Here is a 27,357-nt window from a genome sequence, read left to right as displayed (position 1 = left end):
GGCGATTAATCAGGGCAGCAGTCCTTCGTAGCCGTCGGGACGCGGAGAACCTCGCAGAAAAGACTTTCGGACCACGTCGACATGCAGGGGTCGATGAAGTGGCGGCCTTCCTCCAGAATTTCCACACGAAGCTCCTCACAAACCTCTGGCTTGGACCGGTACCGCTGAAATCATCCCAAGTTGGGCGCCAACTGAAGTACTGGGAATTTTAAGCCCAGCGGTGCAGGGGAACACACCCTATGACTTCGGGTTCTTCCTGTTTCAGACCTACAGAAACACAGAGTCTTCTGGGTGAAGTCAAAGATCAGTTTATTGGCTGCAGACCAATTACAGGCATCCTAGAAGTACAACAGCATGTATGTTCTCAGGAGACTGCTTAAAATTACAGAAACGGGCTTCTCCTTAAATACAAAATATCCTGCTTCAGGCATACATTCCTTGTTTTATGATATGGCCATATAAATGTATACATTACAAACGAAAAGGCAGAGTCATGATGACCATCCCACATTCCAGTTAAGCCAGCCCACAATTATTTACCCAGCAAGGCTCAGATCCCACATCAGATATCAACAGGCCCCAATAAACATGAGCATCTCCTGTTTGGAAAAGAAGCCATAAAGCAGGAACAGTCAGGTGTGAAAGAGATTAGCTGGAGGCTCGTGTGGGATGAAAAGGCTTTATGGTGTGTCAAGCCCTGATGCTAATCACAGGTGGCCGTAGGACGGGGAGCTCGTGGGACCGGACTGACCTGGGGCAGCGGAGCCAAGCTGCCCAGGTCACAGAGAAGTCAAAGGAAGGCACATGTGCTCTAAAGGCCCGTATTTGCTTCATAATATGTAGCCTATGTGAGGGCAACCATAAGATGGCCACCGCTCTAAGATGGAACCCACGGAGTCAATGCATAATATCGTATACATGGTGCATTTATCAATGAAACGTTATATAAAGCACTTGTACATACCGCATTGACCATTCGCGGTTCGCTAATACTGGGATAGACAGGGGTAGGGCCCTGCCTCCTACGTGGTCCCAAATTTCAAAGTACCACAGAATGCCCTCAGCCCAGCAGTCTTTCCACTATTATGGTTTCAGAGGTCCATTACTTATTCCCATTTTGGCCTTTGAAGTAGGGAGACTTCAAAGAAAGGTCTTTGCAGTGCACACAACCCTGCCCTTTCTGGCCCAGGCTCCAGACACACTACAGTGGAGTATGCAGTTCTTTGTGTGGGGAGAGGAACAGCCGTACTCAGGTCAAGTGTCAACTCCTCCCACCAGTCTAGATCAGAAAGACCCATCAGCCTGGTGTTGGGCCATCTGGATGTGCAGGGCACACCTCCGCTTCCTTTATGTGTGACAGTCTAGAGTGAATTCACAAAGCCCGACTGTCAGCCACCCTAGATGTGAATTCTAGGGACAGGTAGAGGTACTGAATGGTTAAAGTTAGAAAATGCCAACTTTCTAAAAGTGGCATTTTCAGACCTGCAATTTAAAAATAAGCTTTATTAAAAGATGTGTTTTTAAATTGTGACTAGAAACTCCTATTAACCACTAGCTCCCAATTGGAAGATGCATGTGTAAAATGCTATAGGGCAGCTCCAATACTAACCTGTGGGCGAGACAGGCCTTGCTGTAGTGAAAAGCAAATTTGTCAGCATTTCGCTAATAGGATGAGTAAAACTTAAAAACACATGTCCCACCTCTTAAATACACAGCACCTGGGCCCTGGGGCTACCTAGAGCCTACCTTAGGGGTGCCTTACATTTAGTAAAAGGGAAGGTTTGGACCCGGCAAGTAGGTGTACTTGCCAGGTCAACATGGTAGGTAAAAACTGCGCACACAGGCTCTGCAGTTGCATGCCTTAGTCTCGTTTGATGGGATACTCGTGTGGGTGGCACGATCAGTGCTGCTGGCCCACTAGTAGCATTTAGTTTACAAGCCCTGGGCAAACATAGTCAACTGTACAAGGGACTTACTAGTAAATCAAATATGAAAGTCATGCAGAAACCAAATTTTAATTTTAGACCCAGAGCACATGCACTTTAGCACTGGTCAGCAGTGGTAAAGTGCCCAGAGTCCAAACACCAGCAAATATGAGGTCTAGCACACAATCAAAAACAGGAGACCAGAAGCAAAAATACAGTGGAAACCACACCAAAAGATGCCAAGTCTAAAACGTGCCCCGCCCCAGCAGAAAGTGGGGAGGACAACCCAACCTCCTGGGAGCTCTCATAACTAAGGTGGAAAAACCTGGAAAAGACCATCAGCTTTGGCGTGTTTTGTTCCAGGACGTGTACCACTAAAAAGTCCATTCCCTGTAGGGAGATGGACCACCTCAACAGTTTAGGACTCTCACACCTCACCTGCATTAACCATCTGAGGGGCCTGTGGTGTGTCTGAACCCAGAAGTGAGTCCCAAACAAACAGGGCCTTAGGTTCTTCAGCACCCAGACCTCAGCAACCTCTTCCCTTTTTATTGCGCTCCACCTCTGTTCCCTGGTAAGTAACCTCCTACTAGTGAAAGCTACAAGGTTGATCAAGGCCCCCTTCATTTAGCTATGACAGCACAGCCTCCATGCCATGTTCTCAGGCATCAGCCTGCACCACACATTTCTTGTAGAAATCAGGAGCCTTGAGCACAGGCACTGTGCACATAGCTTCCTTCAGGGTGTCAAAAGCTTTCTGGTATGCCTCAGCCCAGATCACCTGACGCGGCTGCCTCTTGGAAGGCAGCTCTGCCAAGGGGGTAAAATTGGTGCCATATCCCTTGACAAATCTCCTGTAGTAGCCAGTGAGACCTAAGAAGGCTATCACCTATGTCTGGATCTTAGGGTGTGTCCAAGCCTGAATGGTATTGATCTTTGGTTGCAGGAGCTGCACCTTGCCGCCTCCTACTTGGTGTCCCAAGTAAACCACAGACCCCTGCCCTATGTGGCACATACTGGCCTTGATAGTGAGGCCTGTGCACTGCTGTGCCCTCAACACTCCCAACTGGAGCTGAATACTGCAATGCTGTCTAGGTAAGCAGCACTGAAGTTTTCCAGGCCAGCCAGGACCTGGTTGAGCAACCTCTGGAAAGTGGCAGGGGTGTTCTTCAACTCAAACAGCATGACACAGAACTGGAAGTGCCTTTCTGGCATTGAGAACGGTGATCTCTCTTGCGCCCTCTCGGTCAAGGAAATCTGCCAGTACCCAGATTTTAAGTCAAAAGTGCTTCGGAACTTGGCAGCGCCAAGGTTATCAAGGAGCTCTGGGGATGGGGTGCACGTCAGTCTTCGTGACCGCCTTGAGCTCACAGTAGTCAACACAGAACTGAAGTTCATGTGTGACACTGGGTGAAGCTACCTCGGGGACCAGAACCACGGACTGGACCAAGGGCTGTTGGAGGGCTCAATAACCCATAACATCAGCATCTTAGAGACTTTCTCCTTGATGCCTTTCCTCAATCGGAGACGACCTGGAAGGTTTGCGCTTAATGTGAAGGCTAACCCCAATGTCAATGTCCTGAGTTCACTAATGGGTTACTCCTGGTGTGAGTAAAAACAGGGAAGCAAACTGTCCCATAACCTGCCGACAGTCTAAACAGGGAAGCAAACTGTCCCAAAACCTGCCAACAGTCTCTCTGCTGTTCGAGGGTCAGTATTGTGGAGAGGATCACACTCTCCACTGACCCATCCTGCTCTTTGTATTACAGGAGGTCAAGGAGAGGTTCACTCTCCTCTCCCACCCCATCATCCATGACCAAGAGCATGGTCAACTCGGACATCTCAAAATGTGGCTTGAGGAGGTTCAAGTTTAGGACGCTCAATGGGTTCCTAAGAGTTTGTAAGTCCATCAGGTAGGTTATGTCACTCTTGTGCTCCTTCACCTCAAATGGGCCAGAACAGCCAACTTGTAGGACACCGGGCTCTACTGGTGCCATCATCCGCATCTTTTGATCAGGCTGAAACTCAACCAGAGTGGTATTCCTGTCATAAAAATGTTTCATGTCCTCCTGGCTAGCTTCCAGGTTCTCCTGAGTGAGTTTCCGGAAGCAGTCTGTCTGATTTCTAAAGGCCAGTATACAACTAAATACATCCTGGGGTGGCTTCTCGGGACCTTGCTCTCAACCCTCCTTTACCAAACTAAGAGGTCCTCTCAGAGGGTGCCCATACTGAAGTTCGATTGGCACGGTACCCGCGGGAGCGCTCAGGGCCGGACTGATGATCGGGGGCCCTTCCTCCTTCCACACCACCGAGACAGCCGATGGCCCGCTCCCTCATCACCCGGGGATCTAGACACGAGGAGCAACCCAACACCGCATCGCAGAGGTTAGTGAGCAGGGGGCCATCTCCATATGTTCACTGTAAACACCACAGTGGAGCTGCTCTATTGGGGGTGCCTGACCTTAACATGGTGCCCTCCGGACTCTGCAGCTGGCTCTAGAGCGAGAACACGCTGAGGCACAGCACCAGAGTGCATTACATCTTGGGTGGAAAGGGCTGCCACACAACGAGACAACTGCTAGCAACCTAACAAAGAAGCGGAACGCTGAGCTAGCACCAACTGCAGTAGACCGGTTGTTCTCAACACCCCCCTCTCCCTCCATCCACGTATCAACACTGCTGCTGAAGAAGCTGCCACAATGGGGGGCCAACGACAGAGCACCGACCCCCCCGAGGAGCCATCCAGGTTGTCTTTCCGAGTGAGGAAAGGCATTAAGGAGGAAGTCTCTAACATCTACTAAGGCATACAATGCAATGCATAACTGACTATATCTTACTGAGTGTGGCCTGACCCCAAGATGGTGCCCGTGTTTGATCGTGAGGAAGCAATCCTAAGATCTAGAGACAACACCACCTACAGAGTCTTGGAGATCAACAGACTCGATTTGCCTGACCTTAAGATGGTTGCCAAGCTACACTCCCCTTCCTATCCTACCACCGTCGCCAGCTCCACCAGCCCGTCTCTGGACTCTAGACTTTTGGTCCCTTCCCGATTCTCATCTTTATTCGGCGGAGTCCGAAATGTATGACCGATTCCCGGTGGAGCTGCCCCGACATGGCCTTCACCTACCCAGCCGGACCACGGACTTATGTCTCATATCTTTCTCCGCTGCTGACTCCCTCCCATGGACTCCCTGCTCTCCCTGGCCTTTTTCTTTTTTTCCCCTCTCTTTGCTGTGGATCTTGGTTTTCATGGTCACTAATAACTCCTGTATTGAATTCGTAACCTCACTGTAATTAATGTGATCATGTTTGTAATTTGTAACACAATGTTTCCTTATGTTTAGCGCTAGACTTAGTGCTTTGGCCGATGCCCGGTAGAGCTACCTGATATCTATTGGGGAGATGGCCCCCTTCGGCTGTCACCTACCCAGTCGGACTTTGGGCTGACCTTCCTTTCGTCTCGCCTTCGCATTCTCCCTCCCACCCCTTTACCCTACTCCCTTTCCCCTCTATGCTCCTTTGTGTCATCCCCTATGCTTTTTAAATGTTTTTCCGTTGAGACCTAGCTATTTGGCCGATGCCCGGTGGAGCTACCTGATAGCTATAGAGAAGTTGGGCTGTGGACTTCCCCGTCGGCTGTCACCTACCCAGCCGGTCTTTGGGCAGACTCTCCCTCGTCTCTCCATCCTATTTCCCTCCTACCCCTTTACCCTACGCCCTCTCCCTTTCTAATCTCCATTTATCTCATCTTTACGCTCTTGAAATGATTTTCTAGTAACTGATGTAACTGATGTAATTTTGTAACTTTATGGAACTCTATGTAAAGCGCTCTGATACCTCCGGGTCTAGCCAGCGCTATATAAAACTCAAATAAATAAATAACTAAATAAAGAAACCCCCTTCTGCAGTACTTCCCTGAAGCAAACAGAAGGCATGGCAAGAAGACGTACCACTTTCTCTTCATGGGCTCTGAGAGACCCATAATCATTCCTTTCAGGATTCGGTTGAACCTTTCAACCAAGCAATTGGTCTGGGAGTGGTAAGGCATGAACTTATAGGTAACTCCACGTGCCTTCCACACGGCCTTAAGGTACAAAGACATGAAATTGGTACCGCAGTCAGATACCACCTCCTTGGGAAACCCACAGGGTAAAGATCCCTATCAGTGCCCTGGCAACGGCAGGCGCAATCACCATCCTCAGAGGGATAGCTTCTGGGTACCAGGTGGCATACTCCACCAAGACTTGGACAAACCTGTTACCCAGGGCAGTCGTGGGATGCAGAAGCCCCACAATTTCAATGCCTACCTAATCAAACGGGGTGCTCGCAGCAGGAAACTGTTAAAGGGGAGTCTTGCATCTTTCCCCTGTCTTACCACTGGCCTGGCAGGTAGGACAGGACCTGCAGAATGCATCAGAGAGCTTCCACATTTGGGGCAATAAAAGTGGGTGACACACCTGTCAAAGGTCTTGTCTTGCCGCAAATGACTTGCCAGAGGCACATCATGAGCTAGACCCAGAAGGAAGGCTCTGAAGCGCTGGGTACCACCAGCACCTGGGCTGCCCCATGCTCAGAAACCTTTGGCTTACTATACAGAAGACTGTCCTCCCAATAAATCAGGTGAGTTCCAGAGGCGTCATCAGCTGCTTGGGCCTCAGCCTGCTTCAGAAGACTCATAAGAGTCAGACAATACTATACTATGTATGTTTGGGAAAATACTGAAGAGATACTTGACTGTTAATGCTCCTGGTGGAGACTGGAAATGTCTACTTTCTACTGCGATGTGTCAAATATGTGTATATGCTGCACATCCTTTGCATATGTTTGAAATGCCAATAAAGATAATAAAAAAAGAGTAGGACACTCCATCTGTGCTGCACAGATCTCCTCCCTGGAGTGACCTCCATCCTGCTGCCACTGGGACAGCTCAGGAAGGTTCCCTAGTTCGCCACATCTTCCCCTGTAGGTCCTGGGACATCCCCCTCAGGTTCAGCCTACTCCCGGAACGCGGAAATTTCAGGGGCAAGTTTTCTGTGCCCCTTGCCCTTTTTCTTCCTGACAGAGATCTGGGCCAATTTTTTCAGGCTCAAGGTCCTTCTGACCACCCTCACATGCTGCCATGGACCGTGTGGTCAGGCACACCCTCTCAGGCAATCCCAGAATCTTGAAGTGCAACCGGAGCTCCACCTAATTCCAGGCGGTATGCTCCAGGTAGTTTCCCAACAGACAATGCACAGGCATGGATTGACTCACAGCTACCCTTAAGGAATCTGAGACGCCCCCCACTCGAAGGGAACCATAGCCACCAAAAATTGGCACTAACTGTTGTCTACAACAACTAGTTGGAGGATCACATTAGGGACTACCTGCTCTGAGGACACCAGCTTACACCAGACTGTTGTCATGCTGTCTCCTGTGTCTCTCAGAGCCTCCACTCTCCTCTCAATAATGGTCACCTACTGCCTATGCTTCCTAGTGTTGTCAGTCATCAGGGTTCTCTACACCATCTCGCTGTCACCAAGGGAAACTAGGGTTGTCTCTGCTTGTCCCCACCCCTAGCTGGGATCAACTTCTCCCCAGGCTCTACACTTGCCATCGCCAGTGACAGCCCACTGGTGGGGGGCTGTGCCCGCTTGGGACACTTGGGATTCCCCTTAAAATGCACCTTCTGACTACAGGCATAACCCTTCAGGGGTCCCTTCCCTGTAGGCTTTCATGCCAATCATGGAAAAACCAAATGCCATTACATTTTAGATCCTGAGCACATGCACTTTAGCACTGGTCAGCAGTGGTAAAGAGCTCATAGCCCAAACACCAGCAAAAACAGAATCCAGCACAACATCAAAAACAGGAGGCCAGAAGCAAAAAGACAGGGGAAACCACGCCAAAAAATGCCAGATCTAACACACATGATTTTTTTTTTGCACCTTTTATCTTCTAAACCATGCATATTACAAAAGCCTACAAAAGAATTCATCAATTTCTGAAGCTCTATGAGGGTTTTGACACTAGTAATGTATCATACACGAGGAGCAATGCTGGTATTCTAGTACCAGAGCTGCTCTGGGCATCATGGACACAACTCTCAAGATCTGAAAATCCATCATTCAAAAATAATGTGAACAGGGTCACTGCCATGATGCAACCCTGTCACACACCTTGATGAAAAGGGAATTCCTTGGTTAACTGACCCTGCACTCCCCAATGTACTCGTGCTGACGTATTCTGATAAAGGTGCATGGTAATATGCAGAACATTGTCTGGGATCCCCATGTTCCTAAAAACAGACCACAACCTCTCCTTGGGAACCAGATTGAAGGCTGATTTTAAATCCACAAATGCCACATACAAGTTGGCCCTATCCAGTTTTTCAGTTTTCCAATAAATTGTGCTGGTGAGAGTTATATTAACAACACTTTTAGTTCAAGCTTACTGAAATACTTGTAGCTCTAAATATCTGCCATTATCCTGTAAAATAAATGTTGTGTGGCCTACATGCTCACTCAACTAATTAAAGGGCAAGAGTGGTGCAAGCCACAATAATGAACAGAAGTGAGCAACTGCTGCCAAGCATGAATATGTACAATATAATTAGGCTGTATGGTTTAAACCTATAATAACTGATAAAACCCCACCGAAAGGAAAATAGCCATCACTGGTGTAAACATATAAACACTGAAAAAACACCTTTGCAACCACAAACTAAGTGTCATTCAAAGAAAGGAAAAGATGAGTGAAAGAGACATTTTTATTTCTTACTGAAGGGGCCAATACAATGTAACTTTGTTATGCAAGGTAGCATCAAGAAAGACTGGACTAACGTTATTCTGCTTGATTTTTGTTGTTTAGGGATGTCACTAAAACATTGTCTCTTCTTCCTTCTGCTTTTTTAAGTTTTGTGGTCTTTGGTCTAAAGATGCAGTGTTTAGAAGCATGTTTTCGGTCTTATTTAGTTATTTTATAAACTGTAGAGAATCTGGAAATATCAAAATCATATTTGATATTTTGGTTACATTTGGCTGGTTTCATGAGAATCTTTCCTAATTTGTACCAACACATTTACCCACAGACAGAGAATGGGTGAAATACTTTGATACATCAACCCCCTTTTCTAGTAAGTCATTGTTGATTGCAAGTGAATTGCCAAACACCCCAAGCTTTAAACATTCAATGCAAGATGAAGGGGCTGATATATGTGAAAAAAAATGTTGTCACTAAGCATCTGAGACAGTGGTGAAAACATAACACCAGACGTTTGGTAAAAATGGAACGCAGTATCGCTTGGAATGGTGCTGCAAAAAGTTCCTACCAAGTTAAATAAAGATTGGAGTGATATTGTTTGTATTTTCAGTAATTCAGCTAAGTAAGTCAAAAAGTTGTATAATGGTCTGTCAAAATCGATACTTAAGCTGAAGTGCTTCCCTGTAAGAGATCCTTGTCACTTGCGAGACGGTATGCTGAAAACATCTTTATAATCTTCACAGTTAATGAAGAATGCTATTGACACTGTAGTCCATTCTGGTGCAGTAAAAATATATTTGGACCTCATATACCTCATTAGTGCAGAAAGCAAACAATAATTAAAATTAAATTAAAATTCCATAAACACTGTAAAAACACTGTTTCTGTTGTTTTTAATGGCACGAAAATGTGTAACCACTGATAACCACTGCTTTTTAAGGTATTGAAAAAACTGAATAAACCCCACCAGAATTTACCAAAAATAGAAACTGAAAACAGGAAAGCCTAAATATAATAAAGGTGACTATGCTAGGTGCGTGCACATCCATCAGTTGTGTTGGACAGTGGTATCCAAAACTAGTTTCATGAACAAGACAACCTATGGTTTTTTTATGGTGGTGCTCACGTGGTGACAACACCCAACCACCTTAGGTGCACTTCGCAGTACTGCAAAGGCAGTCGGACTACTCATAAACATACAATGCCACTGAAGCATGCACAATATTGTTTCTTTACTCCAATCTTTGATAAGAAAGTCCACTTTGGTCGTGAATGATGATAGGTTCTTCCTTTTAATTCATAGAAAAATGTCTGTATATGTTGTATTATCACAGAAAGTAGCCTACATGTGCTTCGGTAACTCTTACTTTTTCAAAGCTAAAATTTGTATCCGATCCATGCTAAATGATACAAAGGTAGTGACTCTGATAATCTGCACTGCGGGGGAAAAGAGCCATTATGGGTTTGGCCACAGCCCAATGCCAAGGTGGGCCACCCCTTCTTTTAATCCAGATAAATACCTGGATTCTAGTGGGATTTATGCCCTTTCAGGAGGCAGAATGAAGTGAACAACCCCCTATGTGCCTGCTGTGTGCATAAAGCCTGCTTGGGATATTATGGAGTGGGGACATGGCCTGATGCCAGGACATGCAGGCCATTACGCTTTCCCAAATAATTCCATGATGGGTAATGGGCTTTCTGCCCCCAGGGGGGAGTTTGGGGGTCAACCCCCCAGACAAGTGGCAAAAATAGTGTAGTGCCCTGAGGGTGGTCCACTTGCCATAGTGGGTTCACCCCCCCACAAAAGATGTTTCCCTGGTGGTGTCTATTGGGTGGACCCTTGAATGGGAATCATGATCCTGCAGTGATCACGTAGCAGTGATCCACTAAATAGACGTACAGCTGGAAAGAGTACATTATCTCTTTCTCAGAGGTACCTGACCCATGTTGACAAGTCCATGCTGGCAGAGTTATGCCCCCAAAGCATCAATGAAAGTGAAGGCAGACTGTGCCTTTAACCTTTACAACTGGGATTTGTTTGTGCTGTGCACGCTGCATGCCTCAGTGACAAAAAAAGATATTTCAGGAGTAGAGGGAAGCTCTCCCCTCATCTTCTGAAATTATATTTACAGTTAATTTTCTTTTGGAATGCAGAGAACAAGATGTTCATGTTTTCCCCATTCCTGAGGTAGTGAGGATGATGTGAACAATCCTCCACATTAGAGAGACTAATAATAAAATACCAAACATCAGTTCTATGGATCTTCACAGTACATAGTATTTACACACAAGTCTAATATGAGATGCCTAGAATTTACATTGCCATTGAATCATTCCATACTTAATAAGTTAAAATTGTCATATTGTAACCTTTTACATATATGTTTCATGAACATATCTTGACATACTAAAACATCCACGCAATTAAAACCATGAAATGTCTAGTTCGACTATGATATTTTGGCTTTATCTTCTTATTCTAAAGCCTTCCTCAGGATGCTTTATAGCACTGATGCTGGGAATGCAGTTCCCTAACTCTTTAACATTGAAATCTGTGTATATTTCTAAAACAATCCTCAATGTTGTCGGTCTAATCTTGCATTTTTGGGCATCCTACTTTGTTCTACTTGGTTTCGAATCCTTTTAATAATTAGCTCTTCAGTTCCCAATTTAAACATTCCTTTTTTTTCAATGCATTCATCCAGTTCAGTGTCTGAGTCATAATCTGCCTGTCACATTTTAATGCGACTTTATCTTGGGTCAATGTCAATTCAAAGTCAAGTTATTTTATATAGGCCTTGTTTTGCCCTCCCTTTTTTGCCCTATTTATTTCTGAAAGGGAAATCAGTGCACTCTTAAACTACTATTTTGATGCAAATGGTAATCCTTATCTGAGATCCAACTTTCACTATGGGCCTGATTATGAATTTGGCGGTCCCACCTCTGGCTTTGCGTCAGATTCACCACTGCCGACTAGGCGACCCGCCCACCATATTAGAAACCTGGAGCATCGCCGACCCGTCAGCCATTCGCCAACTACCTTGACGTCGATAGGGGGAAAGCAGCTATCAGAGGGCAGTATAAAGTAGTCTCACCGCAATCCGAATTACGAGTTGGCTTTCCGACGAGCTGACTGTGGTGGTGGAATCGCCTGCTTTGAGTCTGCAGAATCGAAGGATTTGGGGGTAATACTCACACATTTCCTTTTCTTCAATTTAGTCTCCAGCATAAATCCCTTTCCCCAGGTCCCCCCTTCACAGCAGGATCCTGACCCTGAAAAAAATGATCCTGTTGGAGCCGAAATCCAGGTAAGTCCATTTTGCAGTATTTATCCATTGCCTTGGTCTGGGTAAAAATGTGTGAAGGTACTGGTAGTAGGTATTTTTTCACATGTGTCATGTATATGTGTACACTACAGTCAAAATATACACATCAGCATCGACATACCTGAAAAAATATACACCACTGTCAGAAAGACCGCTGCAGGGCCAGCGGTCCCATCTTAATACGGCAGGCAGGAGACTGCCTAGGTACATATTTTTACTCGAACCATACATAAAATCTCTCTACTCTAACTGAAAAACAGGAGCTTGCATATAATAATGGCATGCACACAGATGCCCCTCACTACATTCAGCAATGCATACTGACTGTAGGGAGGGAACCCTCCTGTACAGTGTTTCATTTGAGCTGGTGGTTTCCAGTGCACCGGCACTTAATTGTTAACACTGGTCCTTATGGTAGCTGCCACAGGGTGGCATTGTTTGGGTGATTTAGAGATAAGCAGAAAAACAGCTGTTCTATTAATTCAATATACATTAAAAACAACTAATAACTGCCTCCCAACCCATTCTTACAGTTCTGGGGGCCTCTAACAGTCTGAATCGTCACACTTGTAGCACTGTGATGATCAGTAGTAGTGTAGATATTGTGATTGATGGCAGCGCTGATAGGGGCAATGGGTGGTGCAAGCTTCTGTGGCCTCCGGACGAGGGTCCTGCCACTCTTTTTTTTTTTTTTTTTTTTACAAATTAAGCACTTAACAGAATGTTTTTCATTTACCTGTACAATCGCAACTGCAGGTTTGATTGAGATGTCCCCACGCATTACGTAGCACATTTTTTTTTTAGCGTAATAGCTTTTTTGGGAGATTGTTGCAGGAAGATCTCCTTTTGCCGGTCATTTTTTGATAATACACGTTACTAGGCAACCATTCATAAAATAGGTCCATCTGGAGAATAAAAGGCCCTGCACTTTCCTAACCTTCTAGTAATTCTCGGTTAAACACTACATCCTATTCCGTGTGTTTACTGAGTGATTCATGTCCTTGGCTCGGTTCCAACACACTGTTTGTTGTTCTCGGATTACGCAACCGACTAGAAGGCTGTTTTGTGTACGGACCGTTTGTTCCATTATCCTGAAAGCAGATACCCCTGATGACGCCACACGGCGTCACGTGTATTGAATCTGCCTAGTTGTTTACAATTTAATTTTTTGCCATCTATCATGGCTCTCCACGTAAAGCAGCTGCTCTAATTACAGCCTGGTTCCTGTTTGATTGGAGTCCTGCGTTATGACCTTTTCACTGCCTGTGTGCACATCTGCCCGCTTTCATTTGAGCCATACACAGTACAGAATACTGTGTACGTCTCACGTAGAATGGAAAGGATGACGACAATCAGAGGTGCCTGGAAGGCAAGTGGGAACCAAAATATCTTTCTGAATTTTGCCAAATACAGATGACAATGACTAGTAATAATTTTCTAAAAGGCACTGAATAAGGTACTGTGACTTTTGTAAGCGACAGGGTCTCTGCGGTATGCTGGACCTAGTTTTGCTTTGTGACACTATGAAAACAGCAAAAAAAGGACTCAATTGGTGTCAGCTCAGTTGTACTCGTGTCTTTTAAAGTGACATGGGTCCGAAACTATCTAAGTTTCGGGGAGGTGGTGTGCAGTCCAATGAGGATCAGTTACCTTTCGGAAGTTTCCAGTTTAAAAAAAAGGAAAAAGCATGTGATTGTGCTCAGTGTTCCCAGGTGTTGTTTTTCTGCCGCAGCCTGGTCATTACCATTTTGTGCACCTCCTTGTGAGTTACATGTCGAGACCCATGCACTTGTGGTCATACAGTGACGACTTGGAAAGTAGACAATGGATATTGTGAGGGTAAAATGTCACCACTTTACTCAGTGTTGAGCTGCTTTTTACTTCTGGCCTCATAAGTGCTTAATGTGTTCCAGTGGTTGCAGGCGTGGCCCACCAGCACACTTTTGTACGTGGCTGGGACAATTTTTGAGGGGCCCAGGACTTATTTTTCATCATCAGACTTTGACTCAGTTAAATGGAGAGAAAAACAGAAAAGAGGGGAAATAAAGATGGGAAAACTGTGAAAAAGGGAGGAAGCAGGGATGAAAGGTGACATGCAAGAGTGAGGTAAAGGGGCAGAGGCATGAGTATGAATCGAGATAGTCTTGATATTGGGCAACCCCAACATTTGGCAGGGCTGGCAGTCAGCTCCTCTGAAAAACTTTGAGCCTCAGCAATTATTCTTTTACAAATGAAGCCCTTGGCCTCAGCCCCATACCTTTGGTAGGTCAGCTCATTTGTATGAACAATACGCTACAGAATATGTGTATGTTTTAAGGTCGCAATATCGCAAAAAAAGATCCGACATCAGGGATCAGAGAACCTAGCTAGATGGGAAGGGAGGGGTCTACTTAGTGAGTAAGACACACCTCAAATAGAGAAAATAAAATACTTTGCTTGAGTCCCCTCACTCACCAAAGGTTTCCCCTAGGTGACATGCTTCATCATTGGGGCCATCCCAAGCATCTACTGCTAGGGGCGTGCTGCGACTTGCGACAGTTACGTAGGAACACTATTTAGTGAAGACTATGTGTAGTGCAGTGAGAGGGGAGTGGTGTGGGTTTAAATTAAAAATTACCTAGCTAGTGAGAGTAAATGAGTTTATTCGTGCACCTAGTTGGTAAAGGATAACAAGGGGGGTTAATTAAAGGGAGGAAATAGGTAATAATGTGCTAATAGTCCCTAATATTGAAAGCCAACATGTTTCAAGGTTATCCCCTAAACCTCTTCTTCAGGACCGCATGGGGACCAGCCCCATGTGTACCACTCCGTGCAAAGACCTACAATAAGGTGATAAAGTAAAAAGTAAAAATAAACGCGCACATTAGTGTCAGCGTAAATCAATTACATACGGTTAGATTGAACGCGTAGTATCTGGAGAAATACAAAAAACATACATGTTAATACGCTGCCTGTCCAACGATGTCGTGGGCAGGTGATTCATCTAAGATCAATTTCAACCGTAGGTGATGGTGCTCATGCCTGTAACTTAGAATAGGTGTAGACATCCAATGTAGTCTGGTAAAACACATATGAAAAGACATTACACTCGTGATGGGACATCCGACATAACAGACACAACATAAAACCTATATAGTGGCGTTTGGACCTACTTAGTAGTTAATCAAAATTTGCCTCATGGTCTGCCGGGGGGAGGAGCCTAAATAACCCTAGGAGAGAGTGGGGGTTATAAAGCTTAGTGTTGGTATGGCGATACAGCCCTGCAGAATGGACAAAAGTTCAAGTTAGTGAAAAAAAGGAAAAAGGGGCTCAAGGTTGCAAGTTAGCCCCAGGCGCAGGAGAGAGAATACTTACTTGACTCGGCTTGCCTCCGTCAAATTGACCTATTGGATCCCATCGGCGGACCGCATCTTAGCGTGTTCTGGGTTCCAGTGGTTATAATACTCTCTGAGATTGTTAGAAAAATGCTTAGTCACCGGCTCTTGGAAGAGAAGTGCTGGGCCGTGTGTAGCGCTTCGTTTGTAGCGGCCATCTTGAGTGTAGTAGGCAATGCGTTTTATTCCTATGAAAGTTGGATACGGATTGTAAAATAATTGTGAAGGGTGCGGAGCACACTAGCATTGAAGGGGAAGAGTTAGAGAATTATTAGGAAAAAATTATTGAAAGTGGACAATGGCGAGTCTCGAACCAGGGAGGTCGAGAGGGAGTTGTCTTAGTAGTAGAAGGAAACACAATAATGTGGCGGCCATTTTAGCCTAGTCGGCTAAGGAAGGGAAAGATAGGGAAAGACATAAGGGCCGATTCACAGAACTAGCTTAGGAAAAAATCCTAAACTTACTACTTTTGGTATTCACAGAAGTTAGGATTTTGTCTTAAGTTTGTCTTAAGACAAACTTAAGACAGACTTAAGACAGACTTAAGACAGACTTAAGACAAACTTAAGACAAACTTAAGACAGACTTAAGACAAACTTAAGACAAACTTAAGACAGACTTAAGACAGACTGAAGACAAACTTAAGACAAAATCCTAACTTCTGTGAATACCAAAAGTAGTAAGTTTAGGATTTTGTCTTAAGTTAGTTCTGTGAATCGGGCCCATAGTCCCAGGCACAATTGAGAAGGGTAGGCACTGGCTCATAGCTAAAAATGGGGAAAAAATGACTAATGAGGAAAAATTTAAGGTAACAAAAGAAAAAGAAAAATTAAAATTAAAAATTAATGGAAAGGAATATTAATAGAATTAAGGACAAAATTAGAATGATGCAAGACACTGGCAACAAAGGTGTAAAAATGATGCACATGGTTTTCTTAAAGTAAAGATTATTAAGCAAATAAATAATTTAAAAAAACAGGTAATAAAAATTAGGAAAAAAGACTAGGGGTTAGGCAAAAATCAGAATATACAACAAGTTAAAAAAGGAAAAATGAAAAAAGCTAAATATGTCAGTGAGGTTATGCCTGTTTATCTGACAAATTGGCCCCACGGGATATTGTCATTTAATCCTTTGGTATCGGTGCGCAGTTTGAAGACCCAGCGTTGTTCTTTTTCTAGCAGTCTATGCTCGAGGTTGTCACAAGGCTTGATATGTTCCAGGACCACCCACCTCATGTCGTTAGGTGTGTGTTGCATGTCATTAAAATGTGCTGTCATTCTGGTACTTGCTCTGTGGCATCGGATGTTGCTGCGGTGTTCACAAATCCTTGTGCTCACCTTCCTAGTTGTCATGCCCACATAGTGGAGATTGCAGGAGCATGTGATCAGGTAGACTACACCCACTGTGTTGCATGTCGTGAAATTTCTGAGTTCCCATGTCGTACCTGTGTTGAATTTGACCGTTTTTGTGGTCGAGGTCAGGTGGCACACACTGCAGTTATGACAGGGGTGATGGCCTGTAGGTAAGGTGCTTATGGTCTTTTGAATGTTCCTCTGGTTCGCTTTTGGGCGTGTGTGTACCAAGAGGTCGCGTAGATTCTTTCCCCTCCTATGTGAAAACATGGGTGTTGGGATATCAAGGTTGCCGCTGTTAAGGATCCTCCAGTGTTTTTTTACCATCTTGATCATTTTGTCAGACGCTGTGCTAAAAGCGGTGATGCAGATGGGTCTCCTGTCTTTTTCGGTTTCCTGTTTAATGTAAGTTTCTAGGAGGGCATCTCTGTTGTTATTTTTTGCTCTCTTCTTTGCTTTATTGATGACATGAGAGGGATACTTTCTGTCTTTCAGTCTTTTTGCCAGGTCTCTGGCCTGTTCCTCACAGTCGCACGTTTCCGTGCAATTTCTCCTTAACCTGAGGAATTGGCCAAATGGTAGGTTCTCTTTGAGGTGTCTTGGATGGAAACTGTCGTAGAGCAAGAGACAGTTCTTCGAGGTGGGTTTAAAATGAGTAGTGGTTTTTAGGTGTCCTTCTGCGGCGTAGATGTTGAGGTCTAGAAAGGTAAGCTCAGATCTGCTCATTGTGTGTGTAAATTTGAGGAAAGGGTCTTGTAAGTTCAACCATTCTAAAAACAGATTAGCCTGTCTTTCATCGCCATTCCATATTACTAGGATATCATCTATGTATCTCTTCCATTCGGTGATCAGGGGCCGAAAGGTGTTGTTGTCCGAAAGGATCTTATGTTCTTCCATGTGGTAGACATACAAAACTGCTACACTAAGAGCGAAGGTGCTGCAGACATTTTCAGTGAGGGCCCATTTGCAACATTCCAAAACCATATGTCGCGGTGTATGGTAAGGCCAGGACACTCCATAGAGAATGTCTTCTAGGATGTCCAGGGTTGCCTTATGGGGTAGGCTTGTGTAGAGGCTTTCCACATCAAGACCTATGAGAATGTTGTTACTGGGGTCGAAGGGCAAGTCCTTGAGGAGGGAGAGGACTGCTTTTGTGACTTTGAGGTAAGTATTGGTATTCTGAATGAGCGGCCGTAGGAAAGCATCCGCAAATTTTGAAAGTGGTTCAAGGATGGAACCGATACCTGAGACTATAGGACGTCCCGGGGGGTTCTCCAACCGTTTATGGATCTTTGGTATTGTGTAGAAGTATGGCATTGTAGGGTGATTGTTGATCAAGAAATCACCCTCTTTTTTAGTTACCCAATCGTGGGCCAGGGCTTCTTCCACCATGCTGGTTATTCCAATTCGTATACGTTCGGTAGGGTCTTCTGCGATGCGTTTGTAGTTCCTCTTGTCAGATAGGAGTCTGAGGCATTCTGAATGGTATGCCTCTGTACTTTGTATAACGATGCCACCCCCTTTGTCGGCTGGCTTGATGGTGATATCTCCATTGTCCGCCAGAGATTTAAGTGCCTCTTGCTCCGTTTTGGTCGTGTTATGGAAGACTTTGAGTGTTCTTGGATCCAAGTCTCCTGCTTCTCTTAGAACTGCTTTCTCAAAAGCCAGTAGTTCTACTGGTAGGGCGGTGGATGGTGGTGTGAATGTTGACTTTGGGCGTAGGTTGGTGTCACCTCATGGAGCATCCGTTAGTGGTTTATTATCAAAATAAACTCTCAATTTGAGTTTCCTTATGAACTCGCTCAGTTCACAACTGAGTAAGAACTTGTCCAGGGATGGGGTGGGTACGAAACCCAGACCCTTCTCTAGGACCTCGAGTTGGTTCTTAGGTATGGCGGTCCCTGATAGGTTAACCACTAGACTTGATTGTTGCTGGTGCTCGGTAGATTCGGAGGGCCCATGCTCCTCGTGTGACTCCGTGTGGGCTCCAGAGGTTGTGCCCAATGGATTTGTTGTCCCCTTCTTGTTTTTCCTCGCTGTGGTCCCTGGCCTCGTCCTAAAAAAGGACCCTGTGGTCCTGTGTATTTATCTTGGGTACTGGGTTCCCAGTATGGGTATGGTTGTGGTTTATATTGTTGTGGACCATAGTAATAGGGTGCTGCTTGGAAAGGTGGTGGCTGGAAAGGAGGCCATCCATAATTGCCTGGGTTGCCCCTGTATCGCATCCTACGTCCTCTGTTGCGTTGTCCCCTCGTGTAGTTCCTCTGTCCTGGGCTTTGGTCTGAGCAGTTGGAGCTAGTATCTGATCCGTCAGTGTCTGTATTATATCCCGGATTTCTCCTGGTAAGATGGTAGTCATCCCTAGTGTAGGGGTAGGTTGTTTCGTGGTTGAAATTTTTGGCATCCTTTTTGAATTTCTGATATTTAGGTGCCGATTCCGATCCTGTAAAACCCGGGTACGAATGGTCGTACGGAGCGTATTCTCCATATGACTCGTAACCGGGAAATCCTCCTTACAAACCAGCAAGTATGATTCGTACAGAAATACCATTTCCGTACGATTTGTACAAAACTTTGTGCGGCTAAAAAATACCCTCAATTCCGATCCGGGACATCGCGTACGTGATGTCCAGACGGAGTCAGGCAGCGTTTTACGGACCAGCAAGTACGATTCGTGCCTACGTCACTCCGCACGGCTCATTTTTTATGGCAGCCAAAAACTCCCGGGAAATTGAGGACGACGCGAAGAAGGAGCACCTGTACGCGACAGACAGCCAAGGACCCCATCCTACGTGTAATCCCGACCCTTCTAGCCTATGACCTGGTGCACAGAAACCGACGCAGACGCCGCAGAAGGTCAGAACAACACCCATGGTCAAAGGGGGGGGGCGAGGGGCATGAAACTTAACCCCTACCCAAATTATACCACATATATCATGTACATACAGTACCTCCAGGGTCTGGTCACTTCGGGGGCGTGTCCACCAATCCCTGCGTCCCGCCACAACGGAAGTGGACGTGGACGCGTCCCGTCACCACAACAATGGTGGCACGGCCCGTACCCACGCCCTCAGAGCATGGGTACGGGCCGTACTCCTACGTCACCACAACAATGGTGGTACGGCCCATACCCACGCTCTGAGGGCGCGGGTACGGGCTGTACCACCATTGTTGGGGTGATGTAGGGGTACGTGTGGCGTACCACCATTGTTGTTGTGGTGACGTAGGGGTACGGCCCATACCCACGCTCTGAGGGTGTGGGTACGGGTCGTACCACGCGTACCCCTACATCACCCCAACAATGGTGGTACGGCCCGTTCCACGCCCTCAGAGCGTGGGTACGGACCGTACCTCTACGTCACCACAGCACCACGCTCTGGGGGCGTGGGTATGGGCCGTACCACCATTGTTGTGGTGACGTAGGGGTACGCGTGGCATACCACCATTGTTGTTGTGGTGACGTAGGGGTACGGCCCGTACCCACGCTCTGAGGGCGTGGGTACAGGTCGTACCACGCGTACCCTTATGTCACCACAACAATGGTGGTACGGCCTGTACCCACGCCCTCAGAGCGTGGGTGCGGGTCGTACCACATGTACCCCTACGTCACCCCAACAATGGTGGTACGGCCTGTACCCACGCTCTGGGGGCATGGGTACGGGCCGTACCACCATTGTTGTGGTGACGTAGGGGTACGGGCCGTACCCCTACGTCACCACAACAATGGTGGTACGCCACGCGTACCCCTACATCACCCCAACAATGGTGGTACGGCCTGTACCCACGCCCTCAGAGCATGGGTATGGGCCGTACCCCTACGTCACCACAACAATGGTGGTACGGCCCGTACCCACGCCCTCAGAGCGTGGGTACGGGTCGTACCATGCGTACCCCTACGTCACCCCAACAATGGTGGTACGGGCCGTACCACCATTGTTCTGGTGACGTAGGGGTACGCGTGGTACGACCCGTACCCACGCTCTGAGGCCATGGGTACGGGCCGTACCACCATTGTTGTGGTGACGTAGGGGTACGGCCCGTACCCACGCCCTCAGAGCGTGTGTACGGTCCGTACCACCATAGTTGTGGTGATGTAGGGGTACGGACCGTACCCACGCTCTGAGAGCATGGGTACGGACCGCATCACGCATACCCCTAGGGCACCAGTACATTAGTGATACAAGGCGTACACACGCCACGAATGTTGTCATAGGGCCTGGTGCAGCATCTAACCAGTATATTGGGGGGGGGTGTATGCCCAGGAGAGCAGTGTACTGCACCAAGGGTGCAGGCGGGTAGGTGGGTATCTGCCTAGGATTCACATCAGTGGACAGAGACATGTAAGGGGTGGGTGCCCATCACTCCTAGCAGTGGACAGAGACATGTGAGGGGTGGGTGCCTATCACTCCCAGCAGTGGACAGAGACATGGGGGTGGGTGCAGAGGACTCCCAGCAGTGGACAGAGACATGGGGGTGGGTGCAGAGGACTCCCAGTAGTGGACAGAGACATGTGAGTGATGGGTGCCTATCACTCCCAGCAGTGGACAGAGACATGTGAAGGGTGGGTGCCTATCACTCCCAGCAGTGGACAGAGACATGTGAGGGGTGGGTGCCTATCACTCCCAGCAGTGGACAGAGACATGGGGGTGGGTGCCTATCACTCCCAGCAGTGGACAGAGACATGTGAGGGGTGGGTGCCTATCACTCCCAGCAGTGGACAGAGACATGTGAGGGGTGGGTGCCTATCACTCCCAGCAGTGGACAGAGACATGTGAGGGGTGGGTGCCTATCACTCCCAGCAGTGGACAGAGACATGGGGGTGGGTGCAGAGGACTCCCAGCAGTGGACAGAGACATGTGAGGGGTGGGTGCAGAGGAATACCAGCAGTGGACAGAGACATGGGGGTGGGTGCAGAGGAATACCAGCAGTGGACAGAGACATGGGGGTGTGTACATCATCCTCAGATGACCACAACTCCATGGGTGTATGAACGCATCCCCAATGTGCGACTATGTTGAGAGTGCCATAACAACACATCACTGACAGCAGTGTCCCACTCCCATGAGGATGGATGTCCTTCCCCCACTGCATGACACACCACATGTGTGTGTGATGACAAATGACACATGCATACCCACCCCTGGCGGATGCAGCACAATACACACACTGAGATCATGCCACAAGACTGTTTAGTCATGTTAAAGCCTACTAAACTAAGAGAGCCAAAGGGAACACACACTGTCACGCACATTCCAGGACTGATAGGAATGTACAGGTGCTGGGACAGCCACCAAGTTGTTGTCTCCCATGGAAGGAATAGGGTGGAGTTCCCACAGATACAATGCCCACAATTGTGAGTCAGGTGCCCAAATACCCTGCAGAACAAGTAACATATGTGTGCTAGGCTGGGAGTACACACATGCATAGTGCGTAAAAGGGACCATTTCTACATGAAGGCATGGCAACATACTCTATACACAAGTACAGTGACTACCAAGGATGACACAGACGATGCAGGCGGATACATTGCTCAGCAGGCATGGCCATAGTTGAAGGGATCCGTCACCCACCAAGGAAATGTAGACACAGGTCAGCACAACAATTGTGCAACTCCCTGCAGGGAAGATGTCAGGTGCCACAGAGGAAGGAACACTCCTTGGGACAATGTCTCCAAACACAAAGAGCATACACGACCAAAGAATCTTTGCAGAGACCTTGTGATGGCACGCAGATACCAGGGTCCACCCCATGAGCAGCAGACTACAACATTTCCCAGACACCTAACACATTATCACCACCCCAACTCATGGAGCATCAGCACCAACATCAATACCAGAAAAACAATAGTGTTCAAAGGAAAAACAAAATGCTTTATTCAGCATTAAATTAAAACGTATAAAAGGACACTATTTACAAAGGCCATAGGCCAGTCTAGATGCGAAGTCCTGGGGGGGACACATGGCCACGCTTCTCCCCTAGCTTGCCTGCACATAAGACACTTCATGTTCATCGACTGGGGGGGGCATCATGTGGGGAAGGACCAGGCACCGCAGGGACAGGAGGGGGAAGGGTAGGTGTTGTGGGTGCAGGGACAGACGACTCCACCACAGGGGGTGGGGCAGCGCCAAAGGTGGTGGTTAGCAGGGCGCTGCACACTTCCGCAAGCTCGTCCAGTGTCTCCCCTGCACTCGAAGAAACCACAGGCCCCATGGAGGGGGGTCACAGGGATGGGTTGCAGCGCTACTGGGGGAGGTGGTGGACGGGGGGGACTCAACTCCCCTACCCATGGAGTGCCTTGCCCGTTTGCGGGCTGGTGAACCAGTGGGGCTGAGGCCCAGCACAGCCAAGTAGGTCTCCTTCTCAGATTGTGGGGCAGGGGAGCTGAGGGGAGTGACATTGGAGGGACTGGGGGGTGTGAGGAATGCGGGCTCCGACTGTGGCTGCGTGTCTGCCTGTGTGCCCCAGACCCAGTGGGTGTGCCTTCTTCTCCCTGAGTGTGCGTGACAGGAGGTGTGCGCTTGCCCTTCCGTGTTGGTGTGCTGCCTGTGTCTGGTGGGGTGCGTGCCTGGGAATGTCTGGGTGTGCTTGGGACAGGCATGGGAGTGGGAAGTGTGGATGGTGCAGGGGTGGGGGGGATTAAGCGCTGCAGGAGACTCACTGCTGCCGCCAGTGACGAGTCTATGGACCTCAGCAACATCCGTTGGTCAGACATCGCTGATGACATGCCCTCCATGTACGACACCATCTGTGTCAGCAGTCTGGTGTGGCCATGGAGGATACTCAGCAGCGATGTCTGGCCAACCTGCAACTGCCGCTGAATGTCCACAGACTCAGCAGTGAGGGCAGCAGGGGAGACAGGGGCAGGGGGTGCGGTGCCTGGCACGAAGGAGACATGTTGTTGCCCTACACGGACAGAAGGGACCGGAGCAACTGGGAGGGCGGTGATGGGAATGGAGGGGCGGTGACAGATGTAGTGCTGCTGCCAGCTGTTGGAGCAGCCTCCGCCCCCTCTGGGAGTTCAGCCTCGGACCCGTCAGCATCGTAGTCGGTGTTGGTACTAGACAGGTCCTCCGCCTGACTCCCCTCGCCCTCCGTGCCACTTGCTGCGCCAGACTCGCCAGCACTGGTGGCACCGGTGCTGGATCCCTCCTCCACGTCCGTGCAGGTGTCTCCCTCGGTGTCCCCCGATGATGCTGTGGGCAAGGTGAAGAGACAGAAAATAATCAGACACCTGTATACATATGACACATGAGTCCAAACAAAATAGGTCACAGTGCATATCAGGAAATGCATCATGAGTAACATCTAGAATACTCCGCACATATGTAAGCCCTGCACTCCCCAGTTGGTTGACCCATCATGCCACTTGGAAACAATGAAAATTAGGACACAACAGCAAATAACTCGATATCCAATTAGACAGAGGATATGGTGTCTGGGAATTGTTGAGCACAGCCAGACTATGAATGCATGCCACCTCTTGTTCACTGTGAAAGAAACAGTATTGGTGCACCCAAGGGCAAATAACAGACGCCAATGCTGAAGGTCTCCCCAGACTCAGAGACCTGTGAGTAATTTGGAAAGCCAAAAGAAATACATTGTGAACCCTTGGGAATCACAACACTTTACACAATCGACGTGTTTGGAATGTGTGAATGTGCCACTTTTTGATCAGAACACACATGTGTCTGTATAACAGAAGTCACACAAGGAGGTGCACACAAAACTACATTTACACAGTCATTGTATGAGCTGGCAGCCTAAATCAAATAAGCCACTGTAAAGAAGAAATGGGGTATCAGTAAGTACATATACATGACTCCACTGTGGTCTGGATGACTTGACACTCGTAAGTTGGTATCAGCAACAACCAAGGACTTACCCAAATGCAACCATACTGTGGGAACATGTATATGTATAATCTCTAAACAAATATTTTTCCTAACTGTGCCTTTGTTTTAAATGTGCCAGCGTGTCCCAGAAAAGTGTAAAGGTGGTGTCTTGTGCACTTCCTTGGGAGACATCTGTCATGCAAGCACATTATTGTCATTCACCACAAAACATCAAAGTAATGCATGTCAACTATTGAGACATGTTGACAAGTGTAGTGAGTGCCAACGTACAAGACTTCTTGACTAACAACTTGAATCATGCCACCTGTCACATGGCCATCCGTACCATCATGACGCATTTGGCAACACATCTGACCCACTACCTGTCATGTGGAGTGGCACACATGTCCAAACGCAGGACAATGCATTAGCTAATGGCCCTGCAATTGTGTCGGAATAAGGAGCACCTGCACTGAGGAGACACCCTCATGGGAACCAAGATTGTCCACACAATGTCAGCACACACAGACCAAACTACGTAGCATCTGGACCACACACCGTTGCCAAAAATGGATGAGCAGGAACCATGTCTTTTAACTTTTGACACATGCTGCAAAGCACAAACATTAAACCCTGCACAACATGACTGGGTCACTGCATGTTGAGTGTCTGTCCAGACAATTATCACACACAGGTCAGACCTGGCAAGGAGACATACGTTTTGGACATGTAGGCCTTGCCCGCACAAACCCCCCTACCTGAGACAATGTGATTGAGGCAAAGCAAGTACTTACACCTCTTAATCTGCGTTTACTAAAATGTGCATCAAGAACTCCTAAATGTACTCAACATCACCTCGTGAGGCTGACCACACATGTTAGTGACAAACAACCATCATCAGATAGTTGTACATAGACACACAGGCACTGGCCAGTGTGAGTATGCCCAAGCCAAATGGGGTCACCCTGTACAGTGGACACATGTAGCACACTTTACGTAAATACAAATGAGGCCAGGGAACAATGCCACAGAGGCCAACCTATGCTGAACACACCGAGAACGGCCACAGTGTTGGATGATACACATGATTCCTAGGAAAAGGTGTCTCAGGGGACTGTAGTGGGCACACTGCTCCATGGTCCTGGAATGATCTGACTGTAACAGGAGCAACCGTCCCGGCACTATGCATATCTCCCACTCATGCACATCATGTCTGAGGCCACAACATCGGTCATGCATGCTGCAAGTCTGTTCATTTTAAACCTCACACTCCTATGTTGAGACTCAGCATCAGTGCCAACAATTATGGACCCCCAAATTACTGAACAGGACAGGGCACAGGCAAGGTACCAACACATGTCACAGACCACCCCCACACATGATGCAGCAAGCATTGTGCACTTGGATTAACTGGCAGCCTAGATGACCATGTGCAAGAGTGATTACACACAGACCAGGGAACACATGTCAAGGAGGGGAAGGGAGGAAGAACAGCCCCGGTTGACTTGGGGCAACAGGATATGCACTGCACATATAAACCCTGGCAGTGTATCCATGCGACTGAGCACTTCCTAAAGCTGGTGACACACAACAAATACACATGTACCTACCCCCTCCTTGCTGCTGTCCCTCCTGTAACTAGGACTGGGCGGTAAATTCTGTTCCGCTCGCGGAATTTGCGGAATTTGGATAATTTCGCGTTCCGCGGAGAACGCGAAATTGCCCAAAAATCTGCGTTCCGCGACTTCGCGAAATTTTGTGCTTGTTCGCGTTCTCAATATGCGTGTTCGCGAGATATTTCACCCCGAGCACGCAAACAGCGATCGCGAACAGGAAAAAAGTATCGCGAACAAGCAATTCCGCGTGTTCGCGGAATTTCTGCGTGTTCGCCAAGATTTTTTACCGTTTCGCGGAGATTTGCGAAACGCGATTACGCAAATTCCGCCCACCCCTACCTGTAACCGCCTATCCATGTCAGGGAAGACCACCGCCAGGACACGCTTCATCTGGTGGGTCAGTCGTCGACGCCCGCCTTGGGGGCGTGGAGGTGAGTCCCCCAGCAGGACCCGGGCGATCCTCCTGGTCCAGCACCGGATGTCCTGCCAGCGTTTCCTCACTTGGGGAAGGCACTGACAGCGACCCTCCACCAACATCACGGCCCTGACGGCCCGCTTCCAAATTCTTCCCTTCTCGTAGGTGGTTACCTGTGAGGATGAGAAAGTGAGAAAACATCACTACACCTGCTCCATGTCACAGAGACACACATTTGAACATCTTTGCTTTTTTGAACAGGGCATAGTATGCTGCCAACTAATAGCACCTTTGTCATAGGGACATTAGCCTCTGGGGAAGCCCCAATGCACTACATGGCATTGAAAGTACACAGGTGGCATGAGGGGTGCGACACACTCCCTGATCATGGCTCACACTGTGCATCACAAGCAACACAAGGCTGATGGACAGCACCTCAAAGCCGTCACATGCCCCAGGCCACTGACGCAACCTCAGCAGAGTACACAGACACACACAGATCAATCACCTGCCATTGGCAACAGCGGATACAAACCTCACTCTGCACATGTGCCACTTGTCTGGGGGTGTCACAGGTGTGGGGCTAGCTCAGCACGTCAGACACACAGCACGGTTCCTTCTCACATCAGATGGGTAGAGCATTTGCCTCCTCCATGCAGGTGTGGTGCAACACTCCACATAGACACTCACCCACATGACAAGGAACATTCACACACATCAATGTCCAGGGGGCGTACACATCATTTGGACACTCTCACCACAGCTCCACTCA

Source organism: Triturus cristatus, chromosome 4_1, assembly GCF_964204655.1.
Source record: "Triturus cristatus chromosome 4_1, aTriCri1.1, whole genome shotgun sequence".
In the NCBI taxonomy this organism is placed as follows: domain Eukaryota; kingdom Metazoa; phylum Chordata; class Amphibia; order Caudata; family Salamandridae; genus Triturus; species Triturus cristatus.
This window is presented reverse-complemented; position numbering follows the sequence as displayed.